This window comes from Camellia sinensis, chromosome 7 (assembly GCF_055761805.1).
Source record: "Camellia sinensis isolate YWXY chromosome 7, ASM5576180v1, whole genome shotgun sequence".
NCBI classification, from domain to species: domain Eukaryota; kingdom Viridiplantae; phylum Streptophyta; class Magnoliopsida; order Ericales; family Theaceae; genus Camellia; species Camellia sinensis.
The window spans coordinates 120,037,040-120,051,989 of NC_138967.1; the positions used below are offsets into that span (position 1 = coordinate 120,037,040).

At 36.4% G+C, this 14,950-nt stretch overlaps 1 long non-coding RNA gene across 1 annotated transcript; it reads right to left on the reverse strand.

Annotated features, from left to right (window-relative positions):
- Positions 1-351: 351 nt before the first annotated feature.
- LOC145795283 (uncharacterized) lies at positions 352-4,281 on the reverse strand. Its single transcript, XR_014335917.1, has 3 exons — positions 3,943-4,281; positions 834-976; positions 352-749 (listed from the first exon to the last, which is right to left on the reverse strand). It is a non-coding gene; the product is annotated as an uncharacterized LOC145795283 (long non-coding RNA).
- Positions 4,282-14,950: the final 10,669 nt, after the last annotated feature.

Genomic DNA, 14,950 nt, shown 5'->3' on the forward strand with positions numbered 1-14,950 from the left:
AGCCAGTCTATTGATCGAACCCAATTCCAGTTGGCCCTTTGCGACTATCCATTAGCTTCGACCATGCACGCCACTCTGCCTTTAGTTGATTGTACCTATTTTTTAGTTGTTTCATGCTATGTGTCAACCCAGTCGCTGCCTCCAAAGTCTTTGCCAAAGACCCGTACCCATTCGGATTTATTGACATGTGCGGCCTGTTACCTGCGTCTATTTCCTTGACAACAAGTTCCAAGTAGATACGTGTGTTCTCCCAATCCCAATTGGCTTTGTGATAAGGTTTTGGGCCCTTCACTTTCCCCGAAGGGGTACGAGAGCCGGATCGAGTTGAAGCCATGCGACTATAGAACATTATAATTTGCATTACTTATTAGTTTGTTGTGTGCATTACTTGTAGTTGTGTTAACCATATGTTATTATGTTTGTCCAACACATATGCAATAGTAAAATGACACGGATAAGTAATATATTACATAAGGAAAGCATAGTACGGTGACAAGCAACACGCGGATACATATATCACATACGAAAACCATAGTACAGTAACCATCTAAACACTGATACATATATTACATACGGAACAACAAGATAACGACGATGATGGACAAAAAACATGTGACAATTTTAAGTACACGCAAACTCTGTTCAATGTCAATCAAACGCGCCTCAAAACGACGAACATTGTCTCTGTCATTATCAGCAGCCGTTTGTCGGCCATATTCGTCACACCACCCAATCCAATTGACACATGGCTGAGGTTAAAAAAAGTTATGAAATTATTAGTGACGGTTTGACAAGGTAATAATCCCAAAGAAGGTGAAGGTGCTTGTACTCACCACTCCACGAGGGCATTGGTAGTACGCACGTCCTGGATTTTTGGCGGACCGAGAAATCTTGACCACACAATGCCCGTACCCACAAGCACACATAGGGCCTGGTTGTGTTGATGTCGCAGTGGACATAAACGAGGCCATGTAGTCTGTGATGACGTGTTCGATGACATGGCAAGCACAACAAATCAGGTAAACGGGTGTGACATTTACGGTATGGGATAAATGTATTGTGTAAACAAAACACAACATTATATTTACAAAAGGGAACATATATTCTTCCATTTTGAATAGGATTGCTTCCCTAGCCATTTATGTGCAAGTGGTTGAATGCTAAGAAGCGCAGAGATGAATATGGGAATTTTGTAAAAAACTAAGATACCGACAAGACAAGACAGAAATACAGTAAAAAAATCTTTTTGTTTTTTTTTAAAAAATTTCCATTGCTATGTATATAAATATCAATTTAGGCGAGACTGATATAAAAGGCATTAATGTATGTAGGTGTATTTTTACTTTCTCAGTTTCCTCTCTTTGTTTTTATATATTTTAGTTTGATCTTAATGCATCATGGTAAATCATATAAAAAATATCACAAATATGATTTGAGGCATGTTTAAACATGGGACACACGTATCTGTGAACTGTCTAGTTAAAAAAAACAAATAATTCATTCCACGTGACGTGTCCAACACAGAGATGTATCCCTAGCATGTTGGTGCCCCATAAATTTGACACAAACACATCTATTTTGAAGTGTCAGTACTTCATAAGTTGATTGAGTTTTCAAGTGTCTCAGACTTTTCCTTGTCTTTCATAATTTGAACATGATTTACACTTGTGCTTTGTTATGACAGATTTAAAACCAAGAAATTAAAATATTAATCATGATTCACCATACAACAAGCAAAGAGCTTGAAAATAAAAGTAAAAAAAAAAAAAACAGAATCATGGTAAACCAATAATACCAAAAGAGCACATGACACACATCAGAAGAAACCTGTTTGATAGCCATGCACACATACTGATGCAATTAACCTCTTTCAAATGGGAGAAATGAAAAATCCTCAATCAATTACCATGCAGAAAGACAACCATTCATCACGTTGGAATGGCCATGCACACATACTGATGCAATTAATCTATCACTTTAGGAAACATTGTGCTGGGGCATCTATCTGGGCAACATTAAAATTTGCAATCTCAAAAAACTAGCTAAGTATGAAGGCAACATGATAACGTAAAATCCCACCACAGCATTAACCATATATTGATAGCATTACAAGTCAAAGTCATCCTTGGATTAGCAGTTTTATTGTATTTAGAACAATGTTAATTAAGGCATAACCACAAGAAGCCAACTAATATTTGTCAGGAAATACAGTAGTTAAACAAAGCCAACGCGATTTTGAGGTCAATATATTAAGGCAACTATGTACCAAGCAGCACAATGGTTTGCATCAACCAACATGGCGATTACTAAAGACTGAAGCAACTCAAGGGAATGTCAAACTCATACCAGGATTTTTTTGAAACTACGAACTTGTGTATTAGATTAGAAAGAAATAGAATGTTATGTCATGTTAAAATATATGCACATTTACATATATATGTATGTACATGTGTATTAGATTATAAAGAAATAGACTATATTCATGCATATGTATATGCATAAAGATCTACCAAAAGTACTTGAATAGATGTTACACAAACATCCTAATCATGGAAATTATGCTCACCAACTTCACAGTTATACAGCTACTAAATTCATGTCTATGTTCCATCTATTTAGCAGTTTCTAACAATCGTATCACATTTCCATGAACACTATGAGGCAAGCGTGAAGCAGAAAAATGAAAAATAAGAAAGCGTCAAGCAGAAAAATGAAGACCTTTAAACTATTTTGTGAATTTAAAATACAGCTCCATGCCCTTACCTTAAACAGATAACCTTAAACAGATTAAAAATCTTAAACGCATGCAAACAGATTACAAATTTTAAACAGATTAAAAACCTTAAACAGATTACCTAAAAATATAGCTCCATCAAATGCATACATTACCTAACCTTAAATAGATGACCTTAAAAAGAAATCTTAAACAGTTTAAAAATTTGAAACAGATTAAACATTTGTGAAAATTTTAAACACATAAAAAACAACATTACCTTGAATCGTATGATTCGTATGATTTGTATAAAAAACAACATCACCGAGACATATGGAAGATGAGTTTGTTGTAGAAATTCGTATGATTCGTTGTTTTCTAGTGACAAATTTTCTTTTTTCTTCCCCCTCCTTTTTCATTATAGGGATTGAATCCACCTTACTCAAAAGATTAACAGGGACAACCAGATTGCCACATAAACAAAAGAAAATGACCAATTATTCACCCACTTTATTGTGATGTGTTCGTAGAAATCACAATGGTGACATTTGTAGCTAATTTTGCACAATTGTAACCACAGAGACAGACAGAATACTTCAAACTTGTTCTGCCAAAATACAGACTACTTCGTCCTATTTAGGGGGCTTTCTTGTTAGGGGAAAATTAATCATAATACTTCATCGTATTTAGGGGACTTTGTTGTTAATCCCCCCAACAAAAGCGTTGTAATTTTTGGTTTTAGAACACATAATGCGTATAAAATAGGCAACAGTTGATACACACACACACAGCGACAAAGACAAACAGAGAGCGAGAGGGAGAGAGGACAGACTATTCACATATACAAAAACCAGAGCAGAGAAGTCATGGTTATGAGATCTACACCCCCCCACCAACGGACAACCCGCAATATTCTCTATTTCTGGTACGTGAAAGAAACCCTAAAACCCCCAACATAATAGGCCAATTTCTGAAAAAATTTACCCAACTCGAACGTTGAAGACAAATTGGAAAACGACAATGGTAAGATAGAGCGACAGACACATACACACAGACAGAGAGAGCGCGCGCGCGAGAGAGAGAGAGAGAGAGAGAGAGAGAGAAAGAGAGAGAGTTCATACATACATACAAACCAAACAGAGCGTACGACGGTTGGAAAGCCATAGCGAAATAGAAGCAAGAGAGGCTGAAGAGAGAGAGACAGAGAGTGAGAGAGAGCGAGAGCATACCTGCAGTTGGGGGGATCGTCGGAGGAGGGACTGCTTTTCCGTTTGCCTTGGCGGACTATCGTCGTCTCTTGGTTCCTCTTTCTCTTCGGATCAGAGCTTGTACTATGATCCAGCCTTGAACGAAGGGTCATCTTCATCTTCACCGTTTGATGTAGCTGCACAGCCGTAGCTACTACACCTTGTGGGAGAGTAGGTCTGCTGATATCCCCATCAATGTTTGACATAAAGGCAGGGGTGAAAACGAGATAAACAAAATGCAAGGGGGGCAAAACGGTCATTTTACATAACAGCTGGCAGCCTTCACGTGCAGTTAGTGTATATAGGTTTTTAGGGTGACTTTTTGGCTTTTTTGGTAACTTTTTGGCTTTTTGGCTAAAACAAAAGCATCCCAAACGAGGCCTAATTAAATAATTAAAAGTTAATTATAGAATTTCGTAACAAAATGTTGTTACGGAATTGGATTATGGATTGTTGATTACAAAATTTAAGTAGCTAAATATAATTACCAAAATAATTTAATATGAAAAAATATGGGTTCTCACAAAATTAGCAATTTGGAATCTACACCCTAATGATCTAAAGCAAAATTTTCAACTTTCTTATACTAAATTAGCAAAAAATGAGACAAATACACACACACACACACACACATATATATATATATATATAGAGAGAGAGAGAGGGATTGGTGCCTTTGGGTTTTAAACACAGTGGTGTCTGGAAATACTTGCAATTGAGGAACCCAACTCTTTCAGTTTCATTGTTGTCGTCTAACCCTTTTTTGCCTCTACCGCCGCTGTCAGACTATCTCTTTGCATCTATTGTGTTGTAGCAACCCACTATTCCCTCCATTGCCCCACCTCAGCACCTAATCTACCTCCATCACACCAGTGCTGCAACTTTGACTCTTATTCTACCTCCATCGCCTATTGATGGGTCTTCTCTCTCTCTCGCGTGCGCATTTCAATCTGATGTGATGAGAGGGCACCAAAACAAAACCAAAAACAAAAACAAAAAAAAAACAAAGTTGAATACCGAAGAGAGGAATCAAAGGGTATTTTTGTCTTTTCAACCTCAAATAAAAGGGTAATATGGTAATTTTGTATAGAAAATAACGTCGTTTGTGCAAGATTGACGGATTGAGGGAATCTTGATATTGTCAGTTAAAGTATGATAGATTTTTGTAATTATTAAAATCACATGGAAAGTTCTATATTTGCCAGAAACCTCAAGGAAGGTGAGTATAATTTTTCCATAAAAATTTAATACAACAGTGATATTGGTAATATGTAATATGACCCACCAATAATAAAAAAAAATGAACCTCACTTTCCTTTGACCGCAATGGGGTGGTTTGAGAAATAAGTTAAAAATTAACTTTTTTTTTGTCCTTTTTTAAAAATTTTTTATCCTTTTATACGTAAAAAATATAAAAAATAATATAATTCAAAATAAATTAAAAGTTAAAAATTAATTTTTAACTAACTTTCTAAATTACCCCAATGTCAAACGATGCAGAAGTCACGTGTCTGTCCAAATCTCATAAACGTGTCAGACTACAGTGCGGACCCAATCGAAATGAATGAATTTATAAAAAAAAAATAAAAATGTACGTTTCAATTCTTTTTTTTTTTAAAAATAGTTACAAAATCATGAAAAATTTTAGAAAAATGTTTGGGAGCACTAATTAGTGCTCCCACTAATTAGGTGGCAGTGAGTCCTGCCATTAATGATGTGATGTTTTGGTCTTGAAATTGTATTTTTTTTTTTTAACTTTTTTTAATGCATTAGTGCTATTAGTGGTGATATTTTTAGTGGGATGAATCATTGTTGAAAATTTTATAACCGCCACCGCCACGCTCTGGCACGGTTGCCTCCTTCAGCCACAATCTTAGGTTGCCATTATGGTCTCAGAATGAGAAGTGTTAGTCCAATTGTGAGGGAAGTAACCCGTTTGTTTTGGGAGATAGAATGGAAGGGATTGATAGTGAGGGGATTAATAGTGAGGGAATTGATAGTGAGGGGATTAATAGTGAGGGGATTGATAGTGAGAGAATTAATAATGAGAAATTGTTAAATTATTTTTATATAAAATAATAAAAAAAATAAAAATATATAAAAAATTAAACATTATATTAAAAAAAAATTCCCCAAATATAAAAATAAAAAAATTTCTAATCCTCTCACTATTTTCTAATACCATCTCTACCTCCTCCTTACCAATCCCCCTTCCAAGGATATTAGTAATACCAAGGGACTAAAAGTCTCAAAACTATCTCTGTAAATAAGCAAGGGCATTAGTAATACCTTAGTATTACTAATCTCAATACCCTCCCTATAGCGTAAAACAAACAGGGGCTAAAGGAGTATTGAGAGAGTGAGTGTTGAGAGAGTGCAAATCATGAGATATAGATTTTTTTTGAAAATTGGATTAAAAGTTCAGTTGATTTTTTTTTTTTTTTTGTATGCTTTTAAAAAAATTAAAAGATCAACTTACTTTCTAAAACAGGCCATAAATATAATATAAGATAAAAAAAATAAATGAAAGCTATTTAAGATTTGTTTGGCATTGACTAATATAATCAATTTTTTGTGGTGAGATTTTTTTAGTTTCGTGTAGTTTTATTTTCTTTATTTTTTTTTTTTACTTTTGTGAGAAAAAAAGTGTAATAACTATGGGTTGGATGTGATATTTTATCTTATTAACTTATTTAGCTTATTTTGTCATTTTATGTTTTTTTAATCCCAAAATAATGGTCAAGAAAAATGCCTCATACACCCACTGGGGGTCGACCCCCAGTGAGGTGGCACTTCATAATTGGACCCAAAAAAAACTATTTTCTTTTTTTTTTTTTTTTTTTTGGATTTCGGCCAGTGGGGGCGGGACACCTCACTTGGGGTACGACCCCCACTGGGGGTATGCAGCACTGTTGAATAGTCAAACCAGAGCTAAGACGAAGAGGAGGAAGTAAGGAAGAGAGAAATGGATACAATACAAGTGTGGCTGAAGAGGGAAATGAAAGTTTGCCAAAATAAGAGAGATGAAAAGTAGTGAGAGAGATAGAGATATGGCTTCGTTTGGAGAGTTGGTTATTTTAATGGGTTGGTTTTTTGCTATTTTAGTAAGTTAAAATATTTATATGTGGAAAGATTGTTAGATTTTTGGGTAAATTACACTGACACCCCCTGAAGTTTATATTTATTACAGTTCTTCCCTAACCTTTTGAAAATTACATCACCTCCCCTGAGGTTTAAAGTTTCATTATAGATTCCTCCCTCAGCAATTTAATTTTTTTAAATACCAATTTTGCCGTCACTAGGTAAATTACATTGACATCCCTCACATTTTAGAAATTACAATCTCCTCCCTAAGGTTTAAAGTAGCATTACCAATTGCCCCATTGGTTAGTATTAGTTGGAAAAAAAAAATTCATTGAAAAAAAAAATTCATTGGAAAAAAAATTATTTGAAAAAAAAAATTAATTGAAAAAAAAAATTTGTTAGTAAAATTTTTAAATTTCTGTTTAAAAATCCAACGTAAGCTCATTTTTCTCATTTACGTTTTTTTTCTCAAATTTACAAATTGAGATAACCATTTATAAACCAAAAAAATTATCAAACAAGTTTTTATGGCAGTTTTTAAAATTTTTGTAAATATAAATTGAAAACTGAAAACGAAATTGTTACCAAACAGACTTCAAATGGTAAAATGTTGTAAAATTAACCAATAATTAAATAAGCTACCAACGTAAGAAATGACTTATTAAAAGATTCTTAGGTTATGTACTGTTTGATTTTTAGAAAGAAAATTTTAAAAATTAAATATTAATTTGGTTAAGAAATAAAAAAATAAAAAAATAATTATCATTTTTATATAATTTTTATCTTTCGAGTGGTTAAAAATAATTCTTTACAAATTAAATTGAAACAGCCACATGTATGTATATAACCTGCCCAAAAATTAAAATGATAATTATTTTTTATTTCTTATTTCTTAACCAAATTAATTTTTAATTTTAAAAAAAATTCTAAAAATCAAACCATACATAGCCTAAGAATCTTTTGATAAATCATTTCTTATGTTGGTAACTTATTTAATTATTTGTTAATTTTACGACAATTTTACCATCTGAGACCTATATGGTAACTATTTCGTTTTCCGTTTTCAATTTATATTTACAAAAATTTTAAAAATTGTCATAAAAACTTGTTTGATAATTTTTTTAGTTTATAAATGGTTGTCTCAGTTTGTAAATTTGTGAAAAAAAAGTAAATTAAAAAAATGAGATTACGTTGGTTTTTAAACAAAAATTTAAAAATTTTACTAACAAATTTTTTTTTTCAATTAATTTTTTTTCCAATTAATTTTTTTTTTCAATGAATTTTTTTCCAACTAATACTAACCGATGGGATAATTGGTAATGCTACTTTGAACCGTAGGGAGGGGATTGTAATTTCTAAAATGTGAGGGGTGTCAATGTAATTTACCTAGTGAGGAAAAAATTGGTATTTAAAAAAATTAAATTGCTGAAGGGGAAATCTGTAATGAAACTTTAAACCTCGGGGAGAGATGTAATTTCCAAAAGATGAGGGGGAACTGTAATAAACATAAACCTCAGGAGTGGTCAGTGTAATTTACCTTGGATTTTTTTATAGTTAGATGTGATATTTGTGAGATAAAAATGAAATGGTTATGAATTTAATATGATATTTTATATTACTAACTATTTTAATTTATTTTATCTTTTTATAAATTTTAATGCAAAAAAGAAAAAAAAAAGAAAAAAGAAAAAGCGCCTTTGCCAAACCAGGCTAAAGAGAGAGAGGGAGACGAGAGTAGATGAAAGGTTTGAGGGAGAGATGGAGAAACGTGAGAAATTCAGCAGACAAAAGAGTTGGTGAGTGGTTAAATCTCTGACTTGAAGTTTTATTTTATTTTTTTAAAATTTATTGATGGAAAGGGTGTGAAATAGATATAAAGAGAGAGAAATGGAGATAAAATTGGGGATTGTTTTAAAAAATTGATTAAAAATTGATTTTTTAATTTTTTTAAAAATAAAAGTATTTTAGAATTATTTTCTTGTTTTTTTGTTTTTTTCTTGGACAATAAAACACATTAGTAAAATTATAAAATTGAAACTATTAAAGAAACATACCGATTACGTAATATTGACAGTAAATTACTGATTAAATGTCAAGTTGCAATAATAAATAAAAAAAAATACTATAATAGAAAACATGGGATATTATTTAAGAATAATGTTTGAGGGGCCGAAATTAGGGGCTTGAATTTGGGTCAAAACCCAAAACGACGTCGTTTTGGGTTTTGAGCCAAAAAAATTTTTTTCTTCATTTTCTTTTCTTCCTTTTCTTTCTTCTTCTTCGTTGAGTTGAACAGAGGCGAGAGAGAGAACACAGAGGCGAGAGCGAGAACGCAGGTCGTCGGCGTCCCAGTTCGTCGGCCGATCTCGCAGCTCGTCCCTCGTCGCTCGTCGGCATCGCAGCCCCACCTCCACCTCTGCCTCCACCCGCCGCCGCCTCCGCCTCCACCTCCACCTCCACCTCCGCCCGATTTTGTTGCCCCTCCAGTCAAGTTCTTCTTCTCCTTCTTCTCCTCCTCCTTCTTCCCCCTAATTTCGAGCCAAATTCGAGCCCTTATATTCGGGCTCTGTATCATTACTGATTATTTAATCTCATTTATGATTTGAATAAAGCTTCGTAGGTAGACATTCTCACAGCTCGAGTGGCCCAAAATTTCAAAATGAGGTTGTTTTGGAATTTATTTATTTATTTTTTCTTTTCTTTTTTCTTTTCTGAAACTGGTTTGAGAACAGGAGAGAGAAAGAGATGAGGCAGAGAAATGAAGAACAAAAAGAGAGGGAGAACAAATGAGGAAATTTCCAAGTGGGTTTTGTTGCTTCTGTGAAAATTCTTGCTTCATATATCTGAATCTGGGTTGAAGGTAAATAATTTGATGATTTGTAGCTTTAGTGTTCATGGGCAATCTTTGGAAAAGAGGATGACCCACCTTTCATGGAAGCTATTCTGTAAGTGTTAACATCAATTTTCTTGATTTCGAACTCGTAACTTGAAGCTTAGGTGAAAATTCTGGCTATTTGATAAAGTGGAGTTGAATTTGAAGATGGGTTTGGATTGGTGAGAGAGATTGATTCACCTGAAGAATCTCGTTTTGATTTCTTTGGATTTGGGTCTAAAATATTTTTACTGTGTGGCCAATTGTTCATATTTTCTCGGCATTTTCTTGGTATAGCCAATTGTTCATATTTTCTCGGCATTTTCTTGGAAAGTTTGGGATCTCTAGAAAATGTGGTTTTACTTTTCTGTTTTAGCACGTGAATGTGGTTGTGTTTTATAAGATTCCAAACTCTCTGGTCTTTTCATTATCACATTGTCTTTGCAAACAATACCTTCTTAATGAATGGCAATGGATTCGATTCTTGTTGTGCCGCCATGAAAGCTAATGTCCACATAGTGTAAGGTAGGAGAGAAGATTATGGGTTTTGGGGGAGAGAGAATAAGGGGGAGTATGAAGGGTAATGTAAAATTTAATGTATAAAGAGAAATAGAGGAAGAATAAATTGTATATATTGATGTATTATTGATTGTTGTATGTTATCTATTACAAATGGTGAGGGGCTCCTTATATAGGAGATGTAGTGGAGTAGGTGGAGTAGGTGGTAGTGGTAGGTGTGTAGTAGGTGGTAGTAGGTGGTGGTAGGTGTAGTAGGTGAAGTAGGTGATGGTAGGTTTTAACAGCCCCCCGCAAACTCAAGGGGGATAGGAACTAACCAACTTGAGTTTGGAGAGAGTAACAAAACAAGAAAATAGTCTAATACATAAAATAAAAGAGGATAGGAGACACTGTATGGTCGTGTCAGACCGTTGGTGAAGACACTGGATGGTTGTGTCATAACGTTGTAGAGGACACTAGATGGTTGTGGCAGACCGTTGTAGCAGATAAAGTTTGGACAGTTGACGAGGTCATGCCGGACTGATGTAGATGCTAACCGGAATCAAGGTCGGGACAGTTTTATGTGGTCATGCCGGACCGTTGGAAAAGCTAACCGGAATCAATGTCGGGACAGTTTAGGGGGTCATGTCGGACCGTTGGAAAAGTCGCACCCTCAAAAGGTGTGCCCAATCTTTCAAAAGGCGTGCCATCAAAAGGCGTGCCCAATCCATAAAAAGGCGTGCCATCAAAAGGGGTGCCATCAAAAGGCACGCCCATGTTGTCGTCTAGCACCGAGCGGCGCATGATGCGCGTGTCTGCCTTGGCTATTTAACCAAGACGGAGGCTGAGGCTGAGGCGAAGACAAAAAACTTGCAAAAAAAAACTTCTGAAAAACTCTGCGTTTTCTGAGAGAGAAACTCTGTAACACTCTGTTGCCCAGAAAATGGCCTCTTCGTCCCGTGGTCTGCTCACTCTCTTTCCAGACCTCAACGAGTCCACAAGAGAGATAACTGGTGCAGGTGCCCTTGAACCTCAACCAAGCGCCCCTGAGTTTGCTCCGTTGACGTTTCCGATGCGGTCTGTGGAGCAAAGAATGGCAGTGCAATCAGATATTGAGGCCAATCAATATACATTGAAGTCATGTGTGGAGACCACGACGGCAGTCACAAACTTGTCGCACCGGCTTCAGAGTAGGACAAATGAGGTGCAGCAGGTAAACGCCCAGCTGGCTCTACTCCAGCGCATGTATAAGGATGCGCGAGCAGAGATAAGTGTGCTAAAGGCGGAAAACAAGGAGCTGAAGCGGAAGGTGTCACGACCCAAACCCGGCCCTATGGGTTTAGCACCGTAACCGGCCAGTAATCCGAGATTACCGAAGGCCTGCTGAACAGTAATACAGTAAAACAGAGTACAGGGCCTGGCGGAAGCCAAAACAGTAATTAAACAATGTCCAATGAGCTGCGACGGTCTGTATGCCAAAAAGATTTTTCATGCATTCATACATACACAAATAGTACAGTCTATACAGAATTTACAGTCACACAGTACCGGGACGTAATCCCTTGATAACAGTACGGTAAACATTCAGTCTATACAGAACAGTTAGACAGCATGAAGACAGGCGGGGGAAAACAAACAAAACACCCCCAAGCCATAGCATGGCAACTCGGAACCTCGCAGTGAGGCACAAAGGCTGGCTTGACAAAACTGGAGTTACCCTGACGCTCCTAGCTCCGATCTGGTTCCTGTACACCTACATATATATATGAGCAGTGAGCTAAAGCCCAGTGAATAACATAAAGCGTAAAGGGGTTTAGAATGGATGTCCTTACAGTAATGAAAACAGTTCAATTCAATCAGTATTTCAGTTGTTCAGTACAGTAAACAGTCATATGTGGTACATCCATTAGCATAATAGTAACAGTAGGTCTTAAAAGACCGAACAGTAATGATGGCCATCCGTCAGTAAACAGTAGTGGCTCCACGAGGGAACCGACAGAGAATTCTGTCGCAGTAACAGTAACAGTAAACAGTAGGTACTAAGGATGCCACAGTACAGTTCAGAAATAAAGGACATTCATTCATTCAGTAATACCAGTTCAGTAAACAGTTCAGTTCAGTATTCAAAAGATATCAGTTGAACATATCTTTACACAATTGTTACTCACAGAGTTCGGGCTACAGTATGCTAGAGCGTGTCTCCCCAGTCGCCAACCCTACACAATTAACAGATTGAACACACTAAGCTACGTAGTTAGGAAAGATTAACAACTTAATCCCTAATGCCTCGGTGTGTTCTACATCTATATCCTCAACAAGATGTCTTAAACTAGGCCTAAGAATGCCTAGGATGGGATGAGGATGCAAAGATGTACACTTAAAAGCATTTTCAGAAAAACAGAGTTCCGCTCGAGCGGCAATGCAACAAAGGTACACGCTCGAGCGTAAACATTCCCGCTCGAGCGTACTGTAAAAGTACTGGGTGGGTGAAATCTACGCTCGAGCTCCCAGTCCTCTGCTCGAGCAGACTGCAAAACAGTGCAGAGAGATGCTGGATGCTCGGATTCCACGCTCGAGCGGCACTTCCCCCGCTCGAGCGGAAGTGCGAAATCTGGAAAACCCAGATTGCACCTCCAAGCTCCAAAACCAAGTTCAAAAGCATCAAAACTCGACCTCTTGGGCTAAATTTCCAGAAAACACATGTAAACTCATAGTTAAACATGATTCAAAACTCAATTTGAGAAATCAAAGCCCAAGGGTGTTTTATTCAAACCCAATTTCAAACCAATTTCAGGAACAATATGAACATGCAACATGCATGATCTCAAATCATTTTCAAAGCTTTAATGCTGTTTCAAAAGAGCTCAAACCTTCAAAAACAAGATGAACTCATGGAGTATGACCAAAAGATGGACATGCATGTGAGGAAACATGAACTTACAACCTTAAAACTCAAGAATGGCAACATGCATGCAACAATCAAGCTACAATTCAACATCTAACCCATGATTGGCTCTAAACTCCATCAATATGACATGAACCATGCAAGAATCCACTCAAAACATGAACAAGAAGACAATGGAGCTACCTTAAGTCTTGTATTTAGGATAGGGAAGCTCAATTGTACAAAACTCCTTCAATTCTTCAAGATTCTCAAGCTAAATCAACAAGAACAATTCCCTCTCTCTCTAACTCTCTTCTTGGTCGGTTAGAGGCAACACAAAGGCTGATGAAATGTTGGTTTTAATCAAATGCATTAAATGTAATAAGCCTCAAAAGGTTTGAGGTAGTGGCCCACTACAAGGCTAGTTTGGTAAATAAGTCCAATTCATGTGATTAACTCATTTTAATCTAATTTAATCATACCTAATCAGTTTTCAGGTAAATACACCATAAAATCACATTAATTATGAAGATCATAAAACATTAATTAATTCCCAGTTCGGCCGCCGATAAGGCCTTCAATTAGCAGTTTAAACATATAAGCATGAACAGATAATCATACAGTCAAACAGATATAATGCAATTCAGCTAACATATACTCAATCAATTCGGTTTCCAATTTTAGTCAGTCAGTTCAGTACTTTTACCAGTCCAATTATCAGTCACGATCAGTTCAGTTTTAACGGTAATCAATGTTTATCGGTAATCAATCAGTCATTAATCGGTAAACAGTATGAGGGTTGTTACAGAAGGCCACCGTGATGTTCCAATTTGGAGGTCCGCCATATGCTGCAGTGGAGGAGCAGGAGGGAGTGAATGTGCGTGGCGGTGCGGGAAACACAGAGGCAGCACCGTTAAGGGCCGCCCAGGACAGAGGCAAGAAGAAGCGACCCGCAGCAGAGTAGAGAAGAAAAATCCCACTGTGGGTGTGGTTGTTGTGTTGTTGTTTTTTTTTTTTTTTTTTTTGGTGTAGAATGGTGAGCGGGGTGAATCCCTGATATGAATAAAACAAGTGTGTTTTGCAAACTCGAATGAGAGGTGTGGTAAGGCAGAAAAATCAATTGGAATGAATGTTTTTTTTTTTTTTTTTTGTTTTTTTTTTTTTAATGTTGTAGAGTGGGTCACATGGGTGAGTGGTGGTAAATGATTATCAAGGAAAATTCAAAAATAGTGGAGTAGAGGATGGGTCTCAGCAATACCAAAAGTAGTGGAGACAACATAATGCAATAAAGAATGGGATGATGGGTTGTGTAAGTCTTTGATGGGCGGTGGAATCAGACAGCTGTGTGTGTATGGCAGTCTTCTTCCTTTTTTTTTTTGGACTCCAACCCTCTGCCGAGAGAGAGAGCTAGAGAGATAAATCATTAGGAATTTCAAACCCACCCCCATTCACACAGATCCACACAAAAAAGTAGATCGGCTTGGAGGAGATTGCTCCAACCACCTGAGGTCTGAAAAAGTAGAACGGGTTGAGGGAGAAAGCGGATTCGGGGAGAAAGGGATTGGGGTATGTCGCCGGAGAGTGTGTCGCCGGAGACATTGAAGTCCTGGAGATTCGGGAGATCAATCTGGGAAATGTGTCCTAAAAACTGG